The following is a 25984-nucleotide window of genomic DNA, read 5'->3' on the forward strand; positions in this document are numbered from 1 at the left end:
TGTCCACTGACCTCCTCATTTGGTTCCCAACCCCCTGCCACATTAGTTTAAACCTTCCCCAACAGCGTTAGCAAAAGCACCCCCAAGGACATTGGTTCCAGTCCAGCCCAGGTGTAGACCGTCCAATTTGTAATAGTCCCACCTCCCCCAGAACCGGTCCCAATGTCCCAAAAATCTGAACCCCTCCCTCCTACACCATCTCTCAAGCCACGCATTCATCCTGACTATTCTTTCATTTCTACTCTGACTATCACGTGGCACTGGTAGCAATCCTGAGATTACTACCTCTGAGGTCCTACTTTTTAACTTGGCTCCTAACTCCCTAAATTCTGCTTGTAGGACCTCATCCTGTTTTTTACCTATATCATTGGTGCCTATGTGCACAACAACAACTGGCTGTTCACCCTCCCCCTTCAGAATGTTCTGCAGCCGATCTGAGACATCCCTGACCCGTGCACCTGGGAGGCAACATACCATTCGTGAGTCTCGTTTTCGACCACAGAACCGCCTATCTACTCCCCTTACAATCGAATCCCCTATGACTATAGCCCTTCCACTCTTTTTGCCGCCCTTCTGAACAGCAGAGCCAGCCACGGTGTCATGAACCTGGCTACTGCTGCCTTCCCCTGGTGAGCCATCTCCCTCAACAGTATCCAAAACGGTATACCTGTTGTGGAGGGAGATGACCGCAGGGGACACCCGAGCTGCCTTCCTGCTCTTTCTCTGCCTTTTGGTCACCCATTCCCTTTCTCCCTCAGCAATCCTAATCTGCGGTGTGACCAATTCGCTAAACGTGCTATCCACGACCTCCTCAGCATCGCGGATGCTCCAAAGTGAGTCCATCCGCAGCTCCAGAGCCGTCATGCGGTCTAACAAGAGCTGCAGCTGGACACACTTCCTTCACGTGAAGGAGTCAGGGACATCAGCTGTGTCCCTGAGCTCCCACATTGAGCAAGAGGAGCATAACACGGGTCTGAGATCTCCTGCCATTTTTAATCTTAAGCTGAACTTAGTCTGAAACTTAGAAAAAATGAAAAAGGAACGAAAAGTTTTTACCAATCACACGATAAAAAAAAAGTAGAAAAAGCCTTACCTTATCTACACACCACCGAGTCCTTTTTTTTTGGTTAGAGGAGGAGGGCGGGTGGGAGACACTACCCGTGTAGTTTCACGGGTTCAGAAAAGGCCCAAATATATAGGGTTTTACTTACCCAGCAGCCCCTTGGTCCACCGAAAACAAAAGGGAATTAAGTTTAAGCTGAAACTGACCTTCCCAGCTGCTCACTCGCTCGCACTCTCTGCTCCCGAATAAGCTGCTGCAATGAAAAAAAAATCATAAACCTTCTGGCCACGCACCTCAAAACAAAACTCTCCCACTGTCAAAAATCCAACCACTACATTCACATGCTTTTCTCATCTTCCAACCTGGTCATACCATTCCCTGAAGGCTACTGTCCATTTGGAATGTAAGATGCAACAAATTAGACAGTAGGAGAAAGAAGAAAAAAAGGACTCTCATTTCCATAGTGCCTTTCACAACTACTGGCGTTTCAAAGTGCTTTACAGCCAATGAAGTAGCTTTGCAGTGTAGGAAACGCAGCACCCAATTTATGCACTGCAAGTTCCCACTTCGAAATAGTGCCATAGGATCTTTTATGTCCACTTGAGAGGGGAGACAGGGCCTTAACATCTCATAGGAAAGATGGCACCTCTGACAGTGCTGCAGTCCCACAGTACTGCACTGGAGTGTGATCCTAGATTTTTGTGCTCAAGTCCTGGAGTGGTACTTGAACCTGGAACCTTGTGACTCAGAGGCGAGAGTGCTAGCAACCATCAAAGAAATCAAATAAAGTGCTTGATTCATTTAAATAAACATATACATAACACCACGAGGGCAGGAAGCAGCATGTGGGGCTTTGTCTGAGGGGAGGAGGAAGGGATGTGAAGTGAGCGTGCTTTGAGAAGAGGCCCCACTTCCATGTCCCCTTTCTTCATCTTCCCTGTCATGGCCCACCTGCACCTCCCTGCTAGCCAAGAACTAGAGAGCACTTGGCTGCAATTCAGTGAGGAGTTGAGCCATCAAGATGAGGCGTTCCTCCCTCCTGCTAAAAGAGGCAGACAGAGGGCTGGATTTTGTTCCCAACCTGACGCGGGTTTTGTGGCAGGGGTAGGGCCGGAGAATCAGAGCGGCAGTGGCCGCCACGGACCCAGACATTAGTATTGCCGGTTCCAACCTTCCCAGAGGCAGTGAGGCTCCGTGGCGGCACCTCCGCCGCTCTGCGATGGGACCCTGCTTTCCATATGATCGTTCTTTGCCTTCATTTAAATGTAATCCATAGCGCTCTTACATTCAGTTCCCAATCCTGAGCTCATCGTGAGGCAGTAAACCCACCTTCACTTTCCCATCAAGGAGAAGCTGGTGCCAACGAGGTGGGAAAGGGATCAACTCTGCATGATTTAATGTGGGGGGAGAAGGGGGCAACTCTGCATGATATAGTGTATAACTAAACTCTGCATCATGTTGTACTGTGTGCAGGGCTGGAAGCCTTTTAAAAAGGCGCCAGCACCTGTTCCTGCATCAGGTGACACCATGAACGGTGTTGCCAATGCTGCCCACACCACGTGAATGGGGTGGGGGGGGGGGGGGGGTTGGTGAACAGCCACCGTCAATGTGTTAAGTGGCCGCCCGCTGTGTAATCGCAGTGGCATGGGTCCCGTTGGGGAATGGCCGCCATGTTCCATGCCAGCTGCTGCTCCTGGTGGCAGGACTACAAAATCCAGCCCAGAGTGTGCAGGTCATTAGGGTGAGCCAGAATGCACTCACTTTCCCGCCACGTCTGATTCTCCATGGAGGTGGCCACTCTTTCCATGGATGTGGACATCAGCACAAATGCTTGAGACATCATGGACTGCCCAAACACTCTCGAAGGGTGTGCACTGCCTGTGGGAATGCAGAGAGAAACACATACATTTCCAGTGGCCACTCCACAAAGTTCCCTGTTCATGGATGACCACCCCCCCCCCCCCCCCCCCCCACCACGGCTCAGAATCTATATCCATCTGAGTAGAACTCAGTGTCCTACGCCCTCCAACAGGGACTCTCCAATGCTGTGCCCGTCTCCAGCACCTGCTTCTGCTCATGTAATGCATGCCTCACCATGTAACAACCGAGCTATCTTTACTCTAGTACCCACTGAGGTGCGTGTATCTGCACTGGTGGAGGGTGTGCGTCAGTCATGTGACAGTGCAACCTCAGAGTGCATGCCCTCCTCCAATGACTCCTTGGACTCCTCCTGCTGCTGCTCCTCTGTCACCCTTGAAAAAGCTGTGGGAGATGAGAGACATTGATTAGAACTGACAACTGGAAAAGGCTCAAAGTCTGCATTATGCATCACTTGGCATTTCAGTTCGTGATGACAGCAATTCAAAGTGAGTGAATGCTTTGTGCCAAGTGGCAGTGTCGTATCTAATTCTGTCACCAGGTCTGTGGGGGTCCTCATCTCTCCATCATCTATGCCCAATAACTATGCCACCCTGCCAATCACCAAGTGTCCTCTTCCACTGCGGTCAAGGTGGCTATGGCTGCATGGCCATCACCAGTTCTCTGCATCTCCCTGGAGTTGTGCATTCTTTTCTGCAACAAGACAAAGCAGAGAGTTATGAGTGTGAGAAGTGCAAGGTCTGCAGATGTATGAATGACATTTATGGAAGGTGACTGTGGGGGATGGGTGCGAGATGGAACCAAGCTGAATGTGAGCACCAGTACTGGCTGTTCAGATGGAGAATTGATGAGGTGCCTGGAGAGAAAGGAAAGGAATGAGTGGAGTTGCAAAGTGCGTTGGTCTGAGGAGTGCTGTGCAGGAGAATACTGGGGAAGTCAGAGGGGTGGTTGGAACCTGAAAGTGGTATGTCTTTCCTGACCAAATGAGGTCATTAAATCTTTTGTGATGCGGGATCCATGTCCACGGGACCACACTCCTGCTGCTAACAGCTTCTGAAACTTCCATCCACAGCTGTTTAGTCTGTGTGATTGACCCCTTCTTCCCATCCACAAGAAACAGCCATCTGGCCCTCACTGCCCCCAGCATCACCTCCAGGGAAGAGTCAGAGAAATGGTGTTGAGGGGAGGGGTGGTAGTTTTCACACATCTTCCTTCCTTGTTTCTCCTCCTTCCAGCCTTCAGCAGCAATATTGGATGCAGCCATTCTGACTCCTGTCAGGGTCCCTTCGAATGACAGGTGACGGGGTGGGGGTGGGGGGGTGGGGGTGGTCATTACACCCACACCCTGTGATTGGTTGGAAAACCTGGAAGAAGGATGTTAATGCTGTGGCTGCTTAACTCAGCCCACTACTAAATCAAGCAGGGGAATAGGATGACTGGATTGCTCTACTGAGAGCTGGCATGGACTCGATGGGCCAAATGGCCTCCTTCTGTGCCATAATGACTCTATAAAACAAACAAGTTCCCAACTGTTGCAAGCGGGTCTGTTTCAGTAAAATTGCGCCCAAAGACTCACATTCTCCCGCTCCACAAAGGTAGGTTTAAAGATAGAAAATTAAGCTGTTACTATTAACTAAGGGTCATAGACCTGAAACATTAAATGTTTTGTTCCTCTCGCCACCGATGCTGCCTGACCTGCTGAGTTTTTCCAGCAATTTCTGTTTTTATTTCAATTTGGCATTCATGACTCAGAATTATATGATAAATATTACCTGGTAATAAACAGATTCATGTTAGAATGTTCTATATGATTCCTTTGCAGTCCAGCTCTTAAATGCTGTGTTGCTTCAGTTTCTATCCCTGATGCTCTCTATTTCTAACATTGCCAGTTCTCACTGCTAAAGCAATATTTGCCATTTTGCTTCGTTTCATTTTGAGTCTTGCTTCACTATCATCGTGCTTTAATTTTCAACATACTTTCCATTTGTGTCTTCCTTCTGTTAAACATTTGCTTGAATAACTGCAAACCAGTCTGCACCAGGCACAAGATTAATCTGCTGTAAATAATATTGTCATTAGGACTGCAGTGAAGTTCAAAGGTCTGTGTGTGACTTTTCATTGTACTTGAACTGTGGAAAAACCTCCAAGAGTATTTGGCTCGTCTGTGGAGACGGGTAGGGCAGCATCTGTGGAGAGAGCAAGGTCAGGTGAATACTTCAGTTCGTTGACCCTCTTGTCAGGATTGTGACGAAACACTATCGATTCCTCTCTCTACAGATACTGACTTATTTGCTGAGTATTTCCAACATTTTCTGATTTTAATTCAGATTTCCAGTGCCTGCAGTATTTTGCCTCTTCTTTAAGACCATTTTCCATTTCAGTGGCTAGTTTTGGAAGACCAGTCTTAAACTAAACTACCCAGTACTGTTCTTCACCATTTACAATTCCATACGCACTGTTTTCCATCAAAACCCACGACTGCCTACAGTGACAATATTCACCCCTGTTTATGCACAAGTTTAGCTTAGTCTTTTCACTCCATGTAAAAGGTTTCTTTGGCAATACCTCACAAACCCGTGACCTCCACCAATTAGGAGGCACATTGGAACACCATCACCTCACAGTTTGCCTCTGAATCACAAACACCATCCTGACGTGGCCATGTATTGCTTGTTCCTTCATAGTAGCAATTCAAAATCCTGGAACTCGCAACTTAACAGCATTGTGGGAGCACCTTCACCACACTGACTGCAGCGGTTCAAAAGAGAAGGCTCAGCACCATCTTCTCAAGGCCAACTAGGAATGGACAATTAATGCCATCCTTGCAAATAATAAAGTTTCAAATTGTTGTTCGGAGTGGAGAGAGGGAAGTCCCACATCAGGAGGTCTAGTGCAGTAATACCTATAACACAGATACAGTACAGAAAGAACACCTTATTCTTGATGAACTAAGGTGAAAGGGAGGAGGAACTTAAAACAATCACCATCACCGGGGATAAGGGTCTGGGGAAACTATTAGACCTAAAGGCTGACAAGTCTCCAGGACCAGATGGCCTACATCCTAGGGCCTTAAAAGAAGTGGCTGTAGAGATAGTAGCGGCTTTGGTTATAATCTTCCAAAATTCCTTAGATTCTGGAAGGGTCCCAGCGGATTGGAAAATAGCAAATATAACACCTTTATTCAAGAAAGGAGGGAGGCAGAAAGCAGGAAACTATAGACCAGTTAGCCTAACATCTGCAATAGGGAAATTATTAGAATCCATTATTAAGGAGGTTATAGCAGAATACTTAGAAAATCATAATGGGATCAGACAGAGACGACATAGTTTTGTGAAAGGGAAATAGTGTTTCACTAATTTATTAGAGTTCTTTGAGGAAGTAACAAGCAAGGTGGATAAAGGGGAACCTATAGATATGGTGTACTTAGATTTCCAAAAGGCATTTGATAAGGTTACTACACAAGATAAGAGCACATGTTGAAGGGGGTAACATATTAGCATGAATAAAGGACTGGTTAGCTAACAGGAAGCAGAAAGTAGGGATAAATGGATCTTTTTCGGGTTGGCAAGCTGTAACTAGTGGAGTGCCACAGGGATCAGTGCTGGGGCCTCATCTATTTACAATTTATATCAAAGACTTAGATGAAGGGACTGAATGTGTGGGAGCTAAATTTGCCGATGACACCAAGATAGAAAGGAAAGTAAATTGTCAAGAGGAGGTAATGAGTCTACAAAAGGATGTAGATACGTTAAGTGAGTGGGCAAAATTTTGGCAGATGGAGTATAATGTGGGAAACTGTGAACTTGTCCATTTTAGCAGGAAGAATAGAAAAGCTGTATATTATTTAAATGGAGAGAGATTGTAAAACTCAGTGGTGCAAAGGGATCTGGGTGTTATTATGAAAGTGCTTCCATTTTTAAATATATGTTAATATGTGTTAAAATTGAAAAGATTCCATGGATATGTTTTTTTTAAAACAAGTTCACTGAAAGGACACTTGAGATGTTGTTTGAAAACAACCTGTGCTGGAAATCATGTATTTTATGCTCAATAAACAGCAGTAACCTTGGAAAGATGTTTACAGAGAAGCCACATGTCAAGGTTGATGGAGGTCAGGAGGCTGGCTTTTTGGTTGCGGTGTGAACGGTTTTGAAGACAGTTGTTTTTTGCCTGCCAAGGAAAAAGAAACCATCCAGCTCACTTCTTTCTCTACCTCTTTGAAGAAACCCTGCAAAGATGCAGAGTGGGGGATCTAAAAAGCCTGGTGCTGCATCTGTCCTGGGAAGTTGGAAAAACCTGCCAGATTAATTCTCAATGCCGCCTGAAAAGAACTACTTCAGAAAAGATCCCAGTGACTCGTCTCCATATACGTGGATGCCACACCAAAAGGGGCAACTGACTTTCTTCCATATCTTCTCTTTTTGTCTTCAAGAATTAGCAAGTATTTGGCCAAATTATTTTTTTTGTAAGTGACCTCTGCAGAATTTCTGTATATTTTTCAGTGTGTGTGTGTGTGTGTGAGTGCATGTGGGGGAATTTAAAAAGGGAACTTTCATATTTCAATCTGTGTGTTTATGCTTTGCTTCATTACTGGATAAATCTAGTTTGATAATAAACTGATAACTGTTGTTTATTAAATAAACCTAGTTGGTGTATTTTATTCTGGGATAAAGAGTAGAGTATATGATTGACCAAATCGGTAACTGGGTAAACATTTTTAAAATGTAAGTTGTGACCTACGGAGAATACGAACTAGAAAAGGTAGTGCCTCCTCCCACCTTGGTCATAACAGTGTCCTGGTACATAAATCACAAAAGGTTAGTATGCACGTACTGCAAGTGATTAGGAAGGCAAATGGAATGTTGGCATTTATTGCAAGGGGAATCGAGTATAAAAGTAGGGAAGCTTTACTGCAGCTGTACAGGACCTTGGTGAGATGACATCTGGAGTACTGTGTACAGTTTTTGTCTCCATATTTGAAAAAGGATATTATTGTGTTAGAAGCAGTTCAGAGAAGGTTCACTCAATTAATTCCAGGAATGAAGGTCTTATCTTATGAAGGAAGGTTGAGAGGGTTGGGCCTTTACCCATTGAAGTTTAGAAGAATGAGAGTTGATCTTATTGAAACAAATAAGACATTAGAGGACTTGATAGAGTGGATACTGGGAGGATGTTTGCTCTCGTGGGGGAGACTAGAACTAGGGGACATTTTAAGAATAAGCGGTCTCCCTTTTAAGTTGGAGATGAGGAGAATTTTTTTTCTCAAAGGGTCATTTGTCTGTGGAATTCTCTTGCTCAGAAAGCAGTGGAGACTGGATCATTAAATTTGTTCAAGGCTGGGTTAGATAGAGTTTTGATAGACAAGGGAGTTAAGGGATATGGGGGACAGACAGAAAAGTAGAGTTGAGACCACAACCAGATCAGACATGATCTTATCGAATGGCGGAGCAGGCTCGAAGGGCTGAATGGCCTACTCCTGCTCCTAAGTCCTGTGTTCCTATGGCCAATTATGTATTTGATGACAATAGGAATCATTATATATCTAATCTCTGACCACCTATGAGTATTGTGGCCCATCCTTATACCTTCACCCCACAACCAGTATAGTGTCATGAACACGTGCTATGCCAAATGATAATTTTTAATCCATCGGTTGGAAACCCAATTAAACATGAAAAAAGAAAGCAGCTAAAAATGGCCAGCTCAATGTGCGTCAAAACACCTCACATACCAAGGTGTGTGTGTGTGTGTGTCTGTCTGTCTGTGTAAGTTGGAGCGTAGTTCGTTATTTTACTTACATTGGGTTTTGGTTTTTAAGTACAATAAGCTAACTTCTTTCTTGTTTAAACTCAAGAAAACCTGTATGATTGGTCCTTTTGTGATCATAGCACATAAAAGGGTTAAACATTCACTGAATTGGTAAGTACATCCATGGTTTAAAAGAAATAAACCCTGTTATGGTCAAACAAGGAGAGGGACAAGAGGGGAGCCTTTCGACCCCTCTTCACCTGATCAGAACAATAGGAAGGTAGTCACTGGACTGAATAATCAAGATCAGTCTTTGGGTACTCCTTTCATGAAAGAACCTTGGGGTCCAAGACTGTTACTTAAAAGGAAAAGAAAGAATGAGAAAAAGAGAAATAAAAAAAAAAGAAGAGAGCAAGAGCATGAGAAACAATGCAAGGAAGACTTGCTTTTCATGGTGTACTAAAGCACTTTACAGCCAATGAAGTTCTTTTGACGTGTAATTGCAGTTATAATGTAGGAAAGACAGTAACCAATTTGCGCACAATTAGGTCCCACAAACAGCAATGAAATAACTAACATCTAAATCAGATGATATGGTTACTTAAATAAATATTGGCCAGGGCATGGGAAAAACTCACCTGCTGTACTTCAAAATAGTACTTTGGGATCTTTTACATCCACCTGAGAGGAAAGATGGAGACTCAGTTTAACATCTCATCTGAAAGACAGCACCTTAGACAATGCAGCACTCCATCAGTGCTGCACTGCGGGCTCAGCTAGATTATGCACTTAAGTGTGTGAAGTAGGACTTGAATCCTTGACCTTTTGACTCAAAGGTGAGAGCGCCATCCACTGAGCCACACTCATAAACTGATCCCTCAACCATACTAAGCCACACAGTCCCCAACCCTCATTATCTTTGAACCTACGCACTTTGAAACTATTTTCATACTAAAACCACTCCTCAGCCAAAAGTAAATCTTGCAGAATTTGTTTATGGCCCCCATTTAGGGCACACACACATACACACAATCACAATCGTGGAGACAGTTAAAGCAAGGAAATGCTTGCACTCCTTTAGACAGCGTGTGATGGATCCAAACAGATGAGCAAGTTCTAGGTTCAACTCTCAGCTTTGTGCTGAGTTAACTGTTCACAGCCAGTACAGCAGTAGGGTTATTTGCTTTGCACAAATGGCATCTTGCCTGTAGCCTACATTATTTTTAAGAACATGCTGGATTTGCATATTAATTGCCCATTAAACTCATTTGCAGTAAGTTAAGGCTCATAATTAATAAAGTAGCCTTTCAGCAATGTCAGTCAATCTTTCTGACCCAGAAAGGGAACAATTGAATTCTGGAGTCTCACTCCTTCAGGTAGTGTATCATTTTTAGAGTTTAAAAATGTTAAATTTGAACTATTTGAATGTTTCTTATTTTTCATTTCTCCTTTTCTCTCTCTCAGTTCATTCTTTCCTCCCTTCTCTATTTTTCTCTTTCTTCTTCCGATTTGACTCTAATTCATCCTTCCTCTATTTCTTCCTCAATCCTTAAATCTCATTGTTTAAGATGTTACACTGGTTGCGTTATTCACTAAGGTCCCTAGATGGCCCATTGCCGTCTTATCAACTTGCACTTCCAGCACAAAATATCTTCAAGCCGAAGAACAGAAGAAAAGGTGAGATGCCCCACTCCAACAAGAGTTGGCCCAGTATAATTAACTTCAGCACCCCTTGGGTTTGTGAGGGTAAAAGGGTTCCCTATTCCTACTTGCTATCCATCAAGCCCTGTAAAATTTCATATTGGGGACTTTAGGTGCAAGCAAGATGCTGCTTGGCTGTGCTGTCCTCCTCCTCTTCCCAAATCGAATAACCTACCAGCACTGTATGCTTGCACATGAAGTATAGCCAAATCAGTGAGATACTGGAAAACGAGTATTCTCAGGATGTGGGTATTGGTGGCATGGTTGGCATTTATTGCCCATCCTTAATTATTCTAAGTGGTTTTCTAGGGCACTTCAGAGGCACTTAAGAATCAGCCATGTTGGTGTGGAACTGGATTCACATATAGGCCAGACTAGGTAAGGATGCGATGTCTTCTATCTGAAAGGATGTTGGTGAAGCAGTTGGATTTTTACAATAATCCAATAACCTCATGGTCACTTTTATTGATACCAGCCTTCTTTAAATTTCCAGTTTTTCTTAAACTAAGTTGAATTTATCAAGTTGCTATAGTGAGATTTGAGTTTGCATTCTCTGGATTAAATAATCTAAGCATTATCATTATTCCAGCGACATAACCATTACACCAATGTACAATGACACAGATTGTCTACCAAGATCCAGAGCCCTCAGTTGTGCAAAAAAGGAGAAAATTGGAATGAAAAAAATGAACCGATAAAAAAAAGTGAAGGAACTTCATTATTAAACTCAAAAACACACATTTATTTGTTTAGTCTTGTTTAAACATGCGGAAAATAGTTTTCACCCAGTTACTCAAATGATAGCAATGCAGACGAAGAAAAACACAATGACCTTCTAACGCTGTTTCATTGTAATGATCTACATCTCCACACAGCCATTTCACAAACACATCACAGTGCAATGAAACAAAGTGCTTAAGCTGCCTAGAAATTGGAGACATAGGGCTTGGTTTCTATGCATTCTTTATTTGTACCAGCTCTAAAAAGAGACGAAGGATCATATTAATGCATTGTTCCAAACCATAAAAAGAGAGAAGATAAAAGGGAAGTTAGAATTTCTAAAAGATGGCAGTGGGTCTGAAGAGGAGAAAATTGTCAAAAATCAATTTAATATTGTTTAACAAAGGAATCTCCAGTGTGATGCAGTGCATTGGATATCCTAGAGGAGCTTGAGGCGGAGGGATTGAACAAATTGAAGATCTTCTGGGACGAATGGGATGTGTCCAAGGTTGTTGAGGGAGACCAGGGAGGAGAATTGTGGAGCACTCGCGATCATCCACTGGGTACCAAAGAAGTACCACAGGCCTGAGAGCAGGTAATTGCAATCTCTATTCTTCAACAAGGTGGCACATCCAACCCAGTCAATGATTGGTCTGTTCTATAACCAGGTAAAGTAATGGAAACTATTTACGTAGGAGGAGTACCCAATGTAGCAATAACCTAAAAAGGAGTCAATATGATTTTTGAAGGTGGGACATCATGCCTGACAAACCTCCTTAACTTCTTGAGGTTGTTACGCTGACAGTGAAATTTTATAGAATATAGTTTACTTAGAATTTAACACTAAAGACTTCCAATGAAACTGAAAGCAATGTGAATCCAGGGTAGAGTATGGGACTGAATGCACTGCAGCAATTTACCAAGGCTCACTCAACAGCACCTCCCAAACCTGAAACCTCCACCACCTATACGGACAAGGGTATCAGGGGTATGGGAACACCATCACCTTCAAGTCACACACCATCCTGACTTTGACATATATTGGCCATTCCTTCATTGTTGGTGGACTAAAATCCTAGAATGCTCTATGTAATAGCATCGTGACAGCAACTTACTACCACTTTCCCAAAGGAAACTACACATGGACAATAAGTGCTAGACTCGCCAGCGATCCAGAGAAGGAAATTTTTTTTAATGACCTGGACACTGAAATTAAATGCAAAGTTTGTGAACAACACTAACAGTAGAAACTGAGAAAACAATTTGTAAAATGAGTGGGATCAGATATGGACATGAGTAGAGAGATAGCAGATAAATTTAGTATTGACAATTGCGAAGTATTGCTCACAGGGAAAATCTTACTTTATTCTAACATTTGCTCAAGTCTGTCCAATACATAGTACCTTTGGTTGCTAGAGAAATATAGTGAAAATAAAATCTTTAAGGAGTGTGTGCATTCACTCACATGGAAGGTGCACATAAACTCAGTCTAAACATGATTGTTCCAGGCACAAAGGTCTTACTCCCTTGCAGTGTTAGTTGACGTAAAAGCTAAGGCAGCTGCATCGTAAAGGAATACACATATATAAAAAGGTGGATGAGAAATTTGTATATCTTATTTCTCAGCAATAATTACCATCATTTAGATAAAAAGACAATTGTTAAACATTGTCAGGATGTTAAAGCAGATCTACAAAACTGATCAAATACCAGTAAAACATTGGCAGCAGCAGAGGCAATGATGACTACACTGACCTTCAATGTTGCAGGCAGGAGCTACGTTAGATTGCGTTGACTATGTACAAGTTGGGGCATTGACCCCAGTAACGTCTCAGTTTTTCAAAGGACATGAAAACAGCAAGAACAAACCCAAAATATTTACTTGGATTGTCAAGATCCCTCTGTGCCATCAGTTCCACTGTGTCAAACTTTATTCACCTCCAGACAATGGAATCACTTGATGGAACAGAAAAATGTTTCACTCTGAGATGCATGGCACACAGATGATGCTCACAGTGGATACTCTTTTGTCCCTTTCATCTTCATGTATTGGTTTGTGCAGCATGCTTTGTGAGAGTTGCAAGTTCAGTTGCCAAGTGATGGGCGACAGTGGTTGAAGAATGAAATCGCTGCTTATAGCACAGTTTAGAGTACAAACAACATCCTGGGGTTACCATTGACCAGATACTGAATTGGACCAGCCACATAAACAATGTGGTTACGAGAGTAGGTCAGAGACTGGGAATTCTGTGGCGAGTAACTCACCTCCTGACTCCCCAAAGCCTGTCCATCATCTACAAGGCACAAGTCAGGAGTGTGATGGAATACTGTCCACTTGCCTGGATGAGTGCAGCTCCAACAACACTCAAGAAGCTCGACATCATCCAGGACAAAGCAGTCCACTTGATTGGCACCCCATCCACCACCTTCAACATTCAGTCCCTTCACCATTGATGCACTGTGGCAGCAGTGTATTCCATCGATACGATGCACTGCAGTAACTCACCAAGGCTCCTTCGACAGCATCTTCCAAACCCTCTACCACCTAGAAGGACAAGGCAGCAAATGCATGGGAACACCACCACCTGCAACTTCCCCTCCAAACTACACACCACCCTGACTTGGAACTATATCACCATTCCTATACTGTCACTGGGTCTCCCTTCCTAACAGTGCTGCTTCCTAACAGCATTGTTGGTGTACCTACACCTCAAGGACTGCAGCTGTTCAAGGTGGCACCTTCATAGGGAAATTAGTGATGGGCAATAAATGCTGGCTTAGCCAGTGACACCCACATCCCATGAACAAATTTAAAAAAACGAGTTGTGTTTGAAATATAATCAGACAGAACAGCTCATATTAAAAATGCATTTGTAATGCCTCCACTGCTCAGAAGATGCATTCAGGTCTCGCTGGGTTTACCATTACCATATAGCATGGCACAATTAGTTTCACACCAGTCACCTTGCAACTGTGCCAAATCACGAAGAGATCAAATTAAACGTTCAACAATAGATACCAATCTCCACTGTTGTACAGCTCTGACCTGTAAGAGTAATCGTAAGAATCAAAAAGCAACATTTTAGCAAACTCCCTTGGTCAGACTACATACTATCGACAGTTCTGGTCTCCAAAATATACAAAGCATATTGGAGGCACTGGGGAAAATGCAAAATAGATTAACAAGGATGATGCCCGAACTGACAGATTATCCAGGCTCTTCTCTCCAGAAAAGAGAAGTTTGCGAGGTGACCTGATAGGGATTTTTAAGATTATGAAAGGGGTTGATAGGGTAGGTGTAGAGAAGATATTCCCACCTGAGAGAGACCAAAACTAGTGACCATAAAATTAAGAATCAACAATAAATCCAATAAAGAATTCAGGAGAAGCTGCTTTACTCAGAATAGCCAGAATGTGGAAACTACCACATGGAGTAGTTGAGGTGAATTTAGAGTCATAGTCAGAGAGTTATACAGCACAGAAACAGGCCCTTTGACCCATCGTGTCTGTGCCGGCCATCAAGCACCTATCTATTCTAATCCCATTTTCCAGCACTATGCCCGTAGCCTTGTATGCTATGGCGTTTCAAGTGCACATCTAAATGCTTCTTAAATGTTGTGAGGGTTCCTGCTTCTACCACCCCTTCAGGCAGTGTGTTCCAGATTCCAACCACCCTCGAGTGAAATTTTTTTCCTCAAATCCCCTCTAAATCTCCTGCCCCCTGGTTACTGACCCCTCCACTAAGGGAAAAAGTGTCTTCCTATCTACCCTATCAATGCCCCTCATAATTTTGTATACCTTGATCAGGTCCCCCCTCAGCCTTCTCTGCTCTAAGGAAAACAATCCTAGCCTATCCAGTCTCTCTTCATAACTGAAATGCTCCAGCCCAGGCAACATCCTGGTGAATCTCCTCTGCACCCTCTCCAGTGCAATCACATCCTTCCTATAGTGTGGTGACTGGAACTGTAACCTCACTGCTGTTATATTCTATGCCTCGGCTAATAAAGGCAAGTATCCCATATGCCTTCCTAACCACCTTATCTATCTGTGCTGCTGCCATATCATAGATGCATTTATGGGGAAGCTGGATAAACACAAGAGGGAGAAAGGAATAAAGGGTAATTATTGATAGAACAAGATGAGGAGGGATGGGAACATAAACATTGGCATGGCCAGTTGTGCTAAATGGCCTTTTTCTGCAATGTAATTTCTATGTATTCGAGGTACATTTTCATGTTCTCTTAGCATAATGAATCAATTTATACTCAGTGCAATTTATAACCCGGGCCTTATGATACCATCACAGTAGGTGCTGGAACACGCATTCTATTTGCTTTTATATCACAGCTGAAAATACCTCTTCTGGCACAAACAGTGTTTGTCCTGAGGCAAGAAAATTTTCCCCATTGTGTATAATCTCGTAAAGCAATCTATAAGGTTACAAATTTAGCACAATAACAAGGAACCTGCTTAGGAACAGCTGCACCATTAATCATCTTGCACCCAGCCTGTCTTATCCTGCCATTACATAAATTCTTAGGGTGAGAAACCCCCAAGTTAACTTTTATCTGGACCACTCATGGCTGTATGTCTTCTATCACTTCCTATTCTACTGTATAAGCCAAGGTAAGGTTGGCCATATTTATAACGAACAGAGAAAGATTAATTTAGCCTATTATTTTCAAAATCTTAAACATTTTAATGAATATTATCAATACTAACTATATCACTTGTATTTATATAGTGCCTTATTGTAAAGCCTGGCTTGGGTATAAAATTAAAACCCGACCCAGGCCAGAGTCCTTCAATTTTTCTTCATGCCCAACTCGACCCGAAAATATCAAACATGTTATTAGTACAGAAAAAAAATTGCGTCAAAAAGTAGATTTAGAAGAAAACAATACAAAACAAAACCCGACCACAGCCAACCTGAACCTGACCCGAGCCCGGATGCTGGACACCGAACATAGACCCAACCCGAACCTGACATATGTATTCGGGTCTGGTCGCCAGGCTTTACCTTATTGCATTGAAATATCTTATGGAGCTTCACATCAATTTCCTTTGACTTGCAGTGGTTGTTATTCTATAGGCAGCCTTTCTGAGCCACAATGGGGTGACTCATCAATTAATCTGTTTTCAATAGTATTACTCAAAGGATAAATACTGGCCACGTCAACAAAACACTCAGGTGGACATTATTTGCAGGGAGTTCTCCCCAGTGTCCTGGCCAATATTCATTCCTCATCCAACACCGTAAAACAGGTTAAAAAAAGCAAAATAAATAAAAAAGCAAAACATATTATCTGGTCATTATCTCATTTCTGCTTGTGGGACCTTGCTATGTGCAAATCGGCTGCCACAATTCCCTAAACTAAAACAGTGATTGCACTTTAAAAGTTCTTTATTGGCTGTGAAGTGCTTTGGAACGTCCTAGGGTTTTGAAAGGCATCATGTAAATGTACAGTACAGTACTGATTTATCAACCAAGACATGATTAAGTGCTGGAGTGGAGCTTGAACTGACACTTCTCTGATTCAAGAGATGAGCCAAACTTACTACAACAGCAAAGACTGCATAATATTTGAACTTTCTTTAAATCCAAATTAAATTGCCAAGAAATCTCAATTCATATTCAGATTTCACTGCAGGAGTTTGTCAGGATAGTATCCTTGGTCCAACCATCTACATCAATAACCTGCCTTTTGCCACAAGGGCAGGAGTGGGGCCATTCCCTGATGACTTCAGTGTTCAGAGACATTCAAACTAGTTCTGTTAATAAGGGAACCCATGCCAGCTGAGAGCAGAACCTGGATAATATACAGACTTGGGCTGACAAGTGACAGGTAATATTCATGCCTATAAGAGCCAAGTAATGACCATCTCCAAGATAACAAACTCCCAAATATCTCCCATCATATAATGCCATCACGGACTCCTCCACCATCAATATATGAGGGTTACTATTGATCAGAGGCTTAACTGGACAAGCCATTTCAACACAGTGGCTGTGACAAGTGACTGATCTCCTCAAAGCGTCTCCATCATCTACAATGCTCAGGTCAGCAGTGTGATGAAATGCTAATCACTCACCTGGATAGCTGCAATCACAATAATACTCAAGAAGCTGGTCACCACCCAGGACAGAGCAGATTGCTTGGTTGGTTTCCCTGTCACCAGGCTCATTATCATCTCTTCCAGCATTAGTGCCCGTGACTGCAGTAGGTACAATCTCTAGGATGCACTTTGGCACCACCTTCCTGCCTTGCAACCTCTATCACTGACAAGGACAAGAGCAGCAATGTCATGGGAACACCATCATCTCCAAGTTCCCCTCCAAGTCACGCCCTATCCTGACTTGGACATACATCACAGGCCATTCATCATCACAAGGTCAATACCTTGGAATTTCTTACCTAACTTTATCGTGGGGGGCACTATCAGCACAAGAGCCTCAGCGGTTCAAAGAAAAGGCCCACCATTACTTCATAGGCGCAATTAGGGGTGGGCAATAAATTCAGCTTTGTCAGAGTCTCCACAACCAGAGAAGGAATACTTATTAAAAATTCTGGAAATGAAAAATTGAAATCTAAATCGAATTCAAGCAATTGGGCACAGTGAAGCTGGGTCACTCACTCAATCATTTTTAGAAGGAAAAGCACTGTTTGGTTGGTTGATAACAATTAGGTAATGAATTCCATCAATCATTGAATTGAAGGAGGATAAACAAACTCCTGTCAGTGATAGAGGTTGCAGGGGAGGAAGGTGCTGCAGTGCATCCTAGAGATTGTACCCATTGCTGCCATGCGGCACCAATGGTGGAAGCGAAGGATAATGAGCCTGATGACAGGGAAGCCAATCAAGCAATCTGCTCTGTCCTGGGTGGTGACAAGCTCCTGTAACTCTTCGCTAACCACATTAACATCAATTTTCACAGAAGGAAAATTACAATCATGGCAATTACAACATGGAACAAATGTAACTTTTGTAACTCTGCTATGTGAATACGTTCACGGGAAACTATTTAAAGTGGAGTGAGCCTGGGCTCAGTGGTAGCATTTCTTCCTCAGGTTATGTGTTCAAGTCCCACTCCAGACCGCCCTGGTGAGCAGAGATGAGAGTTCTGGTCTATGAATATAGGGCTGACGTCCAGAGAGCTGATGGTATCTAATGGGAGTGCATTGGTGACCCTTTCCACCCATCTAGCCAACCTCATCCCCAACCAGGCTAACACCATTTCTACATAAAAAGGAGTCTTTGTTATGTCACACAACCTAGAGTGTGATGTGCTGGATACAAAAGCAGTGGAAGAAACAGGTTGCCTCATGTGTCACTAGGCACGGAGAAGAAAAACAAACTGTTGAAATAAACATACAATGACATACTAATTGCTAAACATGTGTTAACACCTTAGTGGCAAAACAAGTTGCCGCCTGTGGTTCTGGGTAGCAAAATATTTGGCGTGTTTCCAGATTCGAAGTTAAAAGGTCAGGGTTTACCTGACTATTTCCTTTGGATTCTCCTTATTTAGGAGAGGGAGTGGTATCTCTTTGGAATCAAGGCAACATGTTTGCCAACAAAAGATTGGAACTGAGACAATCTTCGGTGTCTAATATTTAAGCCAAGCAAGTCTACAGTACTCCAGAGTAATGCTGATGATCGACTAGCCAGTTTGGTACCTGGTAGTGGAGGGTCCAGGGGGAGCCTGAAGGGATTGACGTGTAACTGAAGTGGGTATTTTCCCCTTGTGTCTCAAGCTAACCCTGCAATGCAATATCCAAAATATTAGGTGGTCCTGGCTGGATTGGTGGTGGGAAATTTCCTCGTAATGGGGGCCTGTATGTTGCTAATTGTATATCAGCTGGTGGGGTGAACTGTATTGAGATGTTTTAGTTTTAGTTTAGTTTTAGTTTAGAGATACAGCACTGAAACAGGCCCTTCGGCCCACCGAGTCTGTGCCGACCATCAACCACCCTTTTATACTAATCCTACACTAATGCCATATTCCTACCACATCCCCACCTGTCCCTATATATTTCCCTACCACCTACCTATACTAGGGGCAATTTATAATGGCCAATTAACCTATCAACCTGCAAATCTTTGGCATATGGGAGGAAACCGGAGCACCCGGAGGAAACCCACGCAGACACAGGGAGAACTTGCAAACTCCGCACAGGCAGTACCCAGAATCGAACCCGGGTCCCTGGAGCTGTGAGGCTGCGGTGCTAACCACTGCGCCACTGTGGACATTCATTGGGAATTTACCTGTGCTCATGTATATAGGTGCAGATTGAAAGTGTGGTTGTTGGGTGGAGGTACATGATATGTTATCTGTATCTCAATAAAAGCTTACATAAGTTTATAAAGACCAGGCTCCAATGTTCCAGCCCAGCTATCTGAGTTCTAACATATGCTGCTGGCTTCAGCTGGTTAAACTGCAGCAGTAACCCCATACACACTTAAGCTTTGCCAGCTGTGCGTAAACTCTCTGCATTTAGGCAAGTAAGGCATATTCCTACAGGGAGAGTGTGCACCCAGGGCAAATTGAAGCTCTACTTGTGTGCAATTCTCAGTATCTCGGTTCACAGACATGGTGAGCCAGAGTTTTTTAAATGCACAAAAATGTCAGTTTACATATTGGGTGTAGGCTGTTTGCTAGTTATTGATAATTATTTGTTTCCCCTTGGATAGGGCCTAACTTTTGTTGGGGTCATCTTACATGTACGGACATGCTACATGGAAGTAAATACAGTACTACATTGCTAAACATTAATTCACAACTTTCAATTCACCCATTGAACCCATATGTGCTGACAGAACAAAACGCATTACACAGTGAACATAGCCAATCCATTACCTAATTTCACCAAACAATACTTGCATGTTTGAAGTTTAATCTTCCACATAGAAATGTCATGAGAAAACAAGAGGTAACCACCATGTCCATCAAGTCTGCTTCTTACATCAGGCCACATTCTGCAGCACTAAACTCTACTGAAGAGTGTGAATATCCATTGAGAAAATTTTCAGAAGAAAATTTTGGAGTTCTGTCTCATCCTGGAAGATGATGGAGTAGAAAACTGCAGACCTGCCAACCAAACTGAAGCCACAGTATTCTCTGGAGTATCTGATCACCTGAAGGATATGGTGGTGTAGTGGTTTTGTTACTGGTCAAGAAAAACAGAGTCATGGACTAATGATCCAGAGAATTCAGTTTTGCAAAATCTGGAAGTTAAAAGCTGTTATCAGTAATAGCGGCCAAGAAGCTGTAGGATTGATGTTAAAGAGACAACTGGTTCAATAATGTCCTTTAGGGAAGGACACACTGAAGGCCTCTCCGTGGGCTGGATTTTACCAGCCCCTTGACGTCGTGGGTCGTGGCAGGGGGGATCCCTTGTAAAATGTTTGTGGGCTCGCAATGACCCAAGATGTTGAGAAGGCCCTGCCACATATTACCGGCGGTGGGAAGGCCTCGGTGTGGCGGTGGGGCCTTCATTTTGTTAAAATTTATGCAAATAAATGTTAATGAACTTACTTGGACCAGGCAGCCATCCCACGGTGATATTACGGGTGCCGGCCATAACTCCATACGGAGTTTTGAGGCGAGACAATGGTGGGGAGGGTGGGGGTGGGGAGGACTGAAATTATCAGGGCGGGAGGGGTGGGTGAGCGGTGAAAACCGCGCGCCGTTGCCCGGGAAGCAGCGGCCGCCCCCTTTATGTCATCGGGGGTGGCCGCTCCGCCCCCTCCATTCAAATGAGGCCCCGCGCAAAATATTTCAGGGGCTCAGCGGCAGCACTTCCGTGTCAGATGGCTGCCAAGTTCAAAGAGCGCCACCATAAATAGCGGCAGACTAATAAAATTCAGCCCTGTGACTCCAGTCCCACACCAACATGGATAGGTCTTACCTGTTCTCTGAACTGGTTCACAGACTGCAGCAGCTCAAGCAGGGGGCCCACTGCAACTAGGGACAAATGCCAGCCTTGTCAGTGATGCCCACATCCTGACAAGCCATTAAAAAATCTATTCTTGTCTCCATGCATTTCTATTTCTTTCATCAGACTTACATTAGTATAGACTGAGTTGACAAATTAATAGTGGGATGGGCTGATGTCTTTCAATTGTCATTGGGATTTTTCTTTTAAGTTCTTATGAAGTTCCTGATTCAAGCAAAAACCTCCTTTAAATATTACTTGTATTTATCCAATAATGATAAACTGAAATTCAATAAGTTTACACTGAGGGGTGAATGCCTTGACTGGGAAGCAAGGAAATGCATCTCAAACATTAATCATCAGATAATAAAAGCAAAATGCTGCAGATGCTGGAAATCTGAAATATAAACAGTAAGTGCTGGAAGTAGTCAGCAGGTCAGGCAGCATCTGTGGAGAGAGAAGCAGAGTTAACGTTTCAGGTCTGTTGAAAGGTCACAGACCTGAAATGTTAACTCTACTTCTCTCTCCACAGATGCTGCCTGACCTGAATATTTCCAGCACTTTATCTTTATTATTAATCATCAGATAGCCCCTAAACAGTGCAGGACATAATCCTCTAAATTCAACAGACCCGTGTGTGGTAGATGCAGACCACGGTATGGATGAAAGGAAAATCACAGTAACTCATAAGAACAGTGGCACGGAGTCAGATTGTTGCTAAACTAATCCAGTACCCAAGACTATAAGAAAGAAGGGGCAAAAAGGAGAAAGAGGGGAAGAAAGGAAGAAAAGTGAGGGAGAAAAGAACAAACTTGCATTTATGTAGTGCCCTTTCGTGACCTCAGGATGTCAAGTGCTTCACAACCGATTAATTTCTTTTGAAGTGTAGTCACTGTTGTGATGCAGGACGTGAATACGTGCAGGAGAAAGGAGTTGACAGGTTGCATGCCATTGAATCACATATTTGTTCGACTCTATCTGTTCTCTGTCCCCACACGCCAACAGTTACCAACTGGACCTGACCTTCAAGATGGATTACGTGCTGCTGCTGCTTAGCAGCATCAGCGATAAGCATGCCCCATTATGGAAATTGATGATATGATACAGGTACCACCCAATTACATACCTGTTCACTTGCCCAACAATACTTGGACTATATAAAAATGAAAGCCACTGTAGCACGTACACACTTAATGGCTGCTTTATATCGCCTTACAGAGGAACATGGTTGGCATACCAGTCAATCTTTTGATATTTCCCAAACCACAGAATCAAAATATGATGGGTATCAAGTGGCCTCTCTCCTCCTAGTTTCACAAAGAAGGTAATTACTGTTGGAAAATAGAAATTTGATTTCCACTGAACAAACTCAGATACTGATACATGTCACAGGTCAGTTGCAACTCGTAAAAGGAAATATTTTTAAACTTTTGTCTGAGAAGTTATGTGGCATGACATTGTTTATTTATCCAGCTGCATTCTAGCAGGTACCCAAGAGGGAGGGAAAGGGAAGGCAACTGTTTACACAAATGTAGTGGACTAAGTTCAGTTTGCAAGATTTGGAATTGACCTCATCTACTTCAATGTTTACTCAGTTAAGGCAGGAGAAGTTGGGCTAGTTTGGAATATGCAGTATCATCAATAGAAAAACAAATTCTTGACAGTGTGTTTGCCTCGATTTTGGCACAAGGAGTGAATCATAAGCTAACAACCTGGAGTCTGATCTAACAATTCGTTTCCAGAACGCTTTGTTCAGTTGAAAGCTAATATACATCAAAATATATTTTCAATGTTAAGAAGGGGCTGGATAAATATCTGGTTGGGAATGGGATTGGCTGAGATAATCACATTCACTACAGATGCAATGGTTCCTGTGTCCTGAGGCGAGGGGAATGTTCTCTGGAAGACAAGAGTCCAGGATTAGGGTTGCAAACTGGGCTTGGACATATTCCCAGAGGGGTCACCACATGACCTCCCACTGCCAACCACCCCTCCCCCACACTCCTACCATTGGACACCCAACATGTCCATCCTTAACTGGTCTGGCCTTTCTGACTCCAGTCCCACACCAACATGGTTGACTCTTACCTGCTCTCTGAACTGGTTCAAACTGCTCAACAGATCCATGTGTGGCAGATTGAGAACATAGTATGGACGAAAGGAAAATCAGAGTGGCACGGTGTCTGAGATTGTTGTTAAACTAATCCAGTACCCAAGACTGCAGGAAAGAAGGAACAAAAGGCGGCACAGTGGTGCAGTGGTTAGCACCGCAGCCTCACAGATCCAGGGACGCGGGTTCAATTCTGGGTACTGCCTGTGCGGAGTTTGCAAGTTCTCCCTGTGACTGCGTGGGTTTTCGCCGGGTGCTCTGGTTTCCTCCCACCACCAAAGACTTGCAGGTGATAGGTAAACTGGCCGTTGTAAATTTCTCCTAGTGTAGGTAGATGTTAGGGAATATGGGATTACTGTAGGGTTAGTATAAATGGGTGGTTCTTGGTCAGCACAGACTCGGTGGGCTGAAGGGCCTGTTTCAGTGCTGTATCTCTAAAAGAAAAGAGAGGAAGGAAAGTCAGGGAGAAAAGAATGAATTTGCATTTATATAGTGCCTTTTCATGACCTCAGGATGTCCTGAAGCGCTTCACAACCGTGAAGTTCCCCATCATCCCAAGGCCAATTGGAATACAAACATATCTTAGTTACCTGGTTGACTGACAATCAAGAATTATCCAAACAGCTTTCTTTTGCCATCTCCAATATTTTTATAACTAATAAGCAAAATAAAACAAAAATAAACTCAATTTTTAGTGCGTTTGAAGTCACCCTGGGTATTGCTTGCAGTAGTATCCTGGGAACGGGCAGAGACTGCTTGAGTTGTGTACCTATCATAACCTCTGCATCACCAACTCGTTCTTTCACACTAAACCCTGTCACCAGGTTTCATGGAGGCACCCAAGATCACGTCGTTGGCACCAGCTAGACCTCATTGTCACAAGGCGAGCCGCCTTAAACAGTGTTCAAATCACACGCAGCTTCCACAGTGCGGACTGCGACACCGACCACTCCCTGGTGTGCAGCAAGGTTAGACTCAGACCAAAGAAGTTGCATCATTCCAAGCAGAAGGGCCACCCGCGCATCAACACGAGCAGAATTTCTCACCCACAGATGTTACAAAAATTTCTAAATTCACTTGTAACAGCCCTTCAAAACACTCCCACAGGGGATGCTGAGACCAAGTGGGCCCACATCAGAGACGCCATCTATGAGTCAGCTTTGACCACCTACAGCAAAAGTGCGAAGAGAAATGCAGACTGGTTTCAATCTCATAATGAAGAGCTGGAACCTGTCATAGCCGCTAAGCGCATTGCACTGTTGAACTACAAGAAAGCCCCCAGCGATTTAACATCCGCAGCACTTAAAGCAGCCAGAAGTACTGCACAAAGAACAGCTAGGCGTTGCGCAAACGACTACTGGCAACACCTATGCAGTCATATTCAGCTGGCCTCAGACACCGGAAACATCAGAGGAATGTATGATGGCATGAAGAGAGCTCTTGGGCCAACCATCAAGAAGATCGCCCCCCTCAAATCTAAATCAGGGGACATAATCACTGACCAATGCAAACAGATGGACCGCTGGGTTGAGCACTACCTAGAACTGTACTCCAGGGAGAATGCTGTCACTGAGACTGCCCTCAATGCAGCCCAGCCTCTACCAGTCATGGATGAGCTGGACATACAGCCAACCAAATCGGAACTCAGTGATGCCATTGATTCTCTAGCCAGCGGAAAAGCCCCTGGGAAGGACAGCATTACCCCTGAAATAATCAAGAGTGCCAAGCCTGCTATACTCTCAGCACTACATGAACTGCTATGCCTGTGCTGGGAGGAGGGAGCAGTACCCCAGGACATGCGCGATGCCAACATCATCACCCTCTATAAAAACAAAGGTGACCGCGGTGACTGCAACAACTACCGTGGAATCTCCCTGCTCAGCATAATGGGGAAAGTCTTTGCTCGAGTCGCTCTGAACAGGCTCCAGAAGCTGGCCGAGCGCGTCTACCCTGAGGCACAGTGTGGCTTTCGTGCAGAGAGATCGACCGTTAACATGCTGTTCTCCCTTCGTCAGATACAGGAGAAATGCCGTGAACAACAGATGCCCCTCTACATTGCTTTCATTGATCTCACCAAAGCCTTTGACCTCGTCAGCAGACGTGGTCTCTTCAGACTACTAGAAAAGATTGGATGTCCACCAAAGCTACTAAGTATCATCACCTCATTCCATGACAATATGAAAGGCACAATTCAACATGGTGGCTCCTCATCAGAGCCCTTTCCTATCCTGAGTGGTGTGAAACAGGGCTGTGTTCTCGCACCCACACTTTTTGGGATTTTCTTCTCCCTGCTGCTTTCACATGCGTTCAAATCCTCTGAAGAAGGAATTTTCCTCCACACAAGATCAGGGGGCAGGTTGTTCAACCTTGCCCGTCTAAGAGCGAAGTCCAAAGTACGGAAAGTCCTCATCAGAGAACTCCTCTTTGCTGACGATGCTGCTTTAACATCTCACACTGAAGAGTGCCTGCAGAGTCTCATCGACAGGTTTGCGTCTGCCTGCAATGAATTTGGCCTAACCATCAGCCTCAAGAAAACGAACATCATGGGGCAGGACGTCAGAAATGCTCCATCCATCAATATTGGCGACCACGCTCTGGAAGTGGTTCAAGAGTTCACCTACCTAGGCTCAACTATCACCAGTAACCTGTCCCTAGATGCAGAAATCAACAAGCGCATGGGTAAGGCTTCCACTGCTATGTCCAGACTGGCCAAGAGAGTGTGGGAAAATGGCGCACTGACACGGAACACAAAAGTCCGAGTGTATCAGGCCTGTGTCCTCAGTACCTTGCTCTACGGCAGCGAGGCCTGGACAACGTATGCCAGCC

The sequence above is a fragment of the Heterodontus francisci genome, chromosome 31 (genome assembly GCF_036365525.1).
Source record: "Heterodontus francisci isolate sHetFra1 chromosome 31, sHetFra1.hap1, whole genome shotgun sequence".
Lineage (NCBI taxonomy): Eukaryota > Metazoa > Chordata > Chondrichthyes > Heterodontiformes > Heterodontidae > Heterodontus > Heterodontus francisci.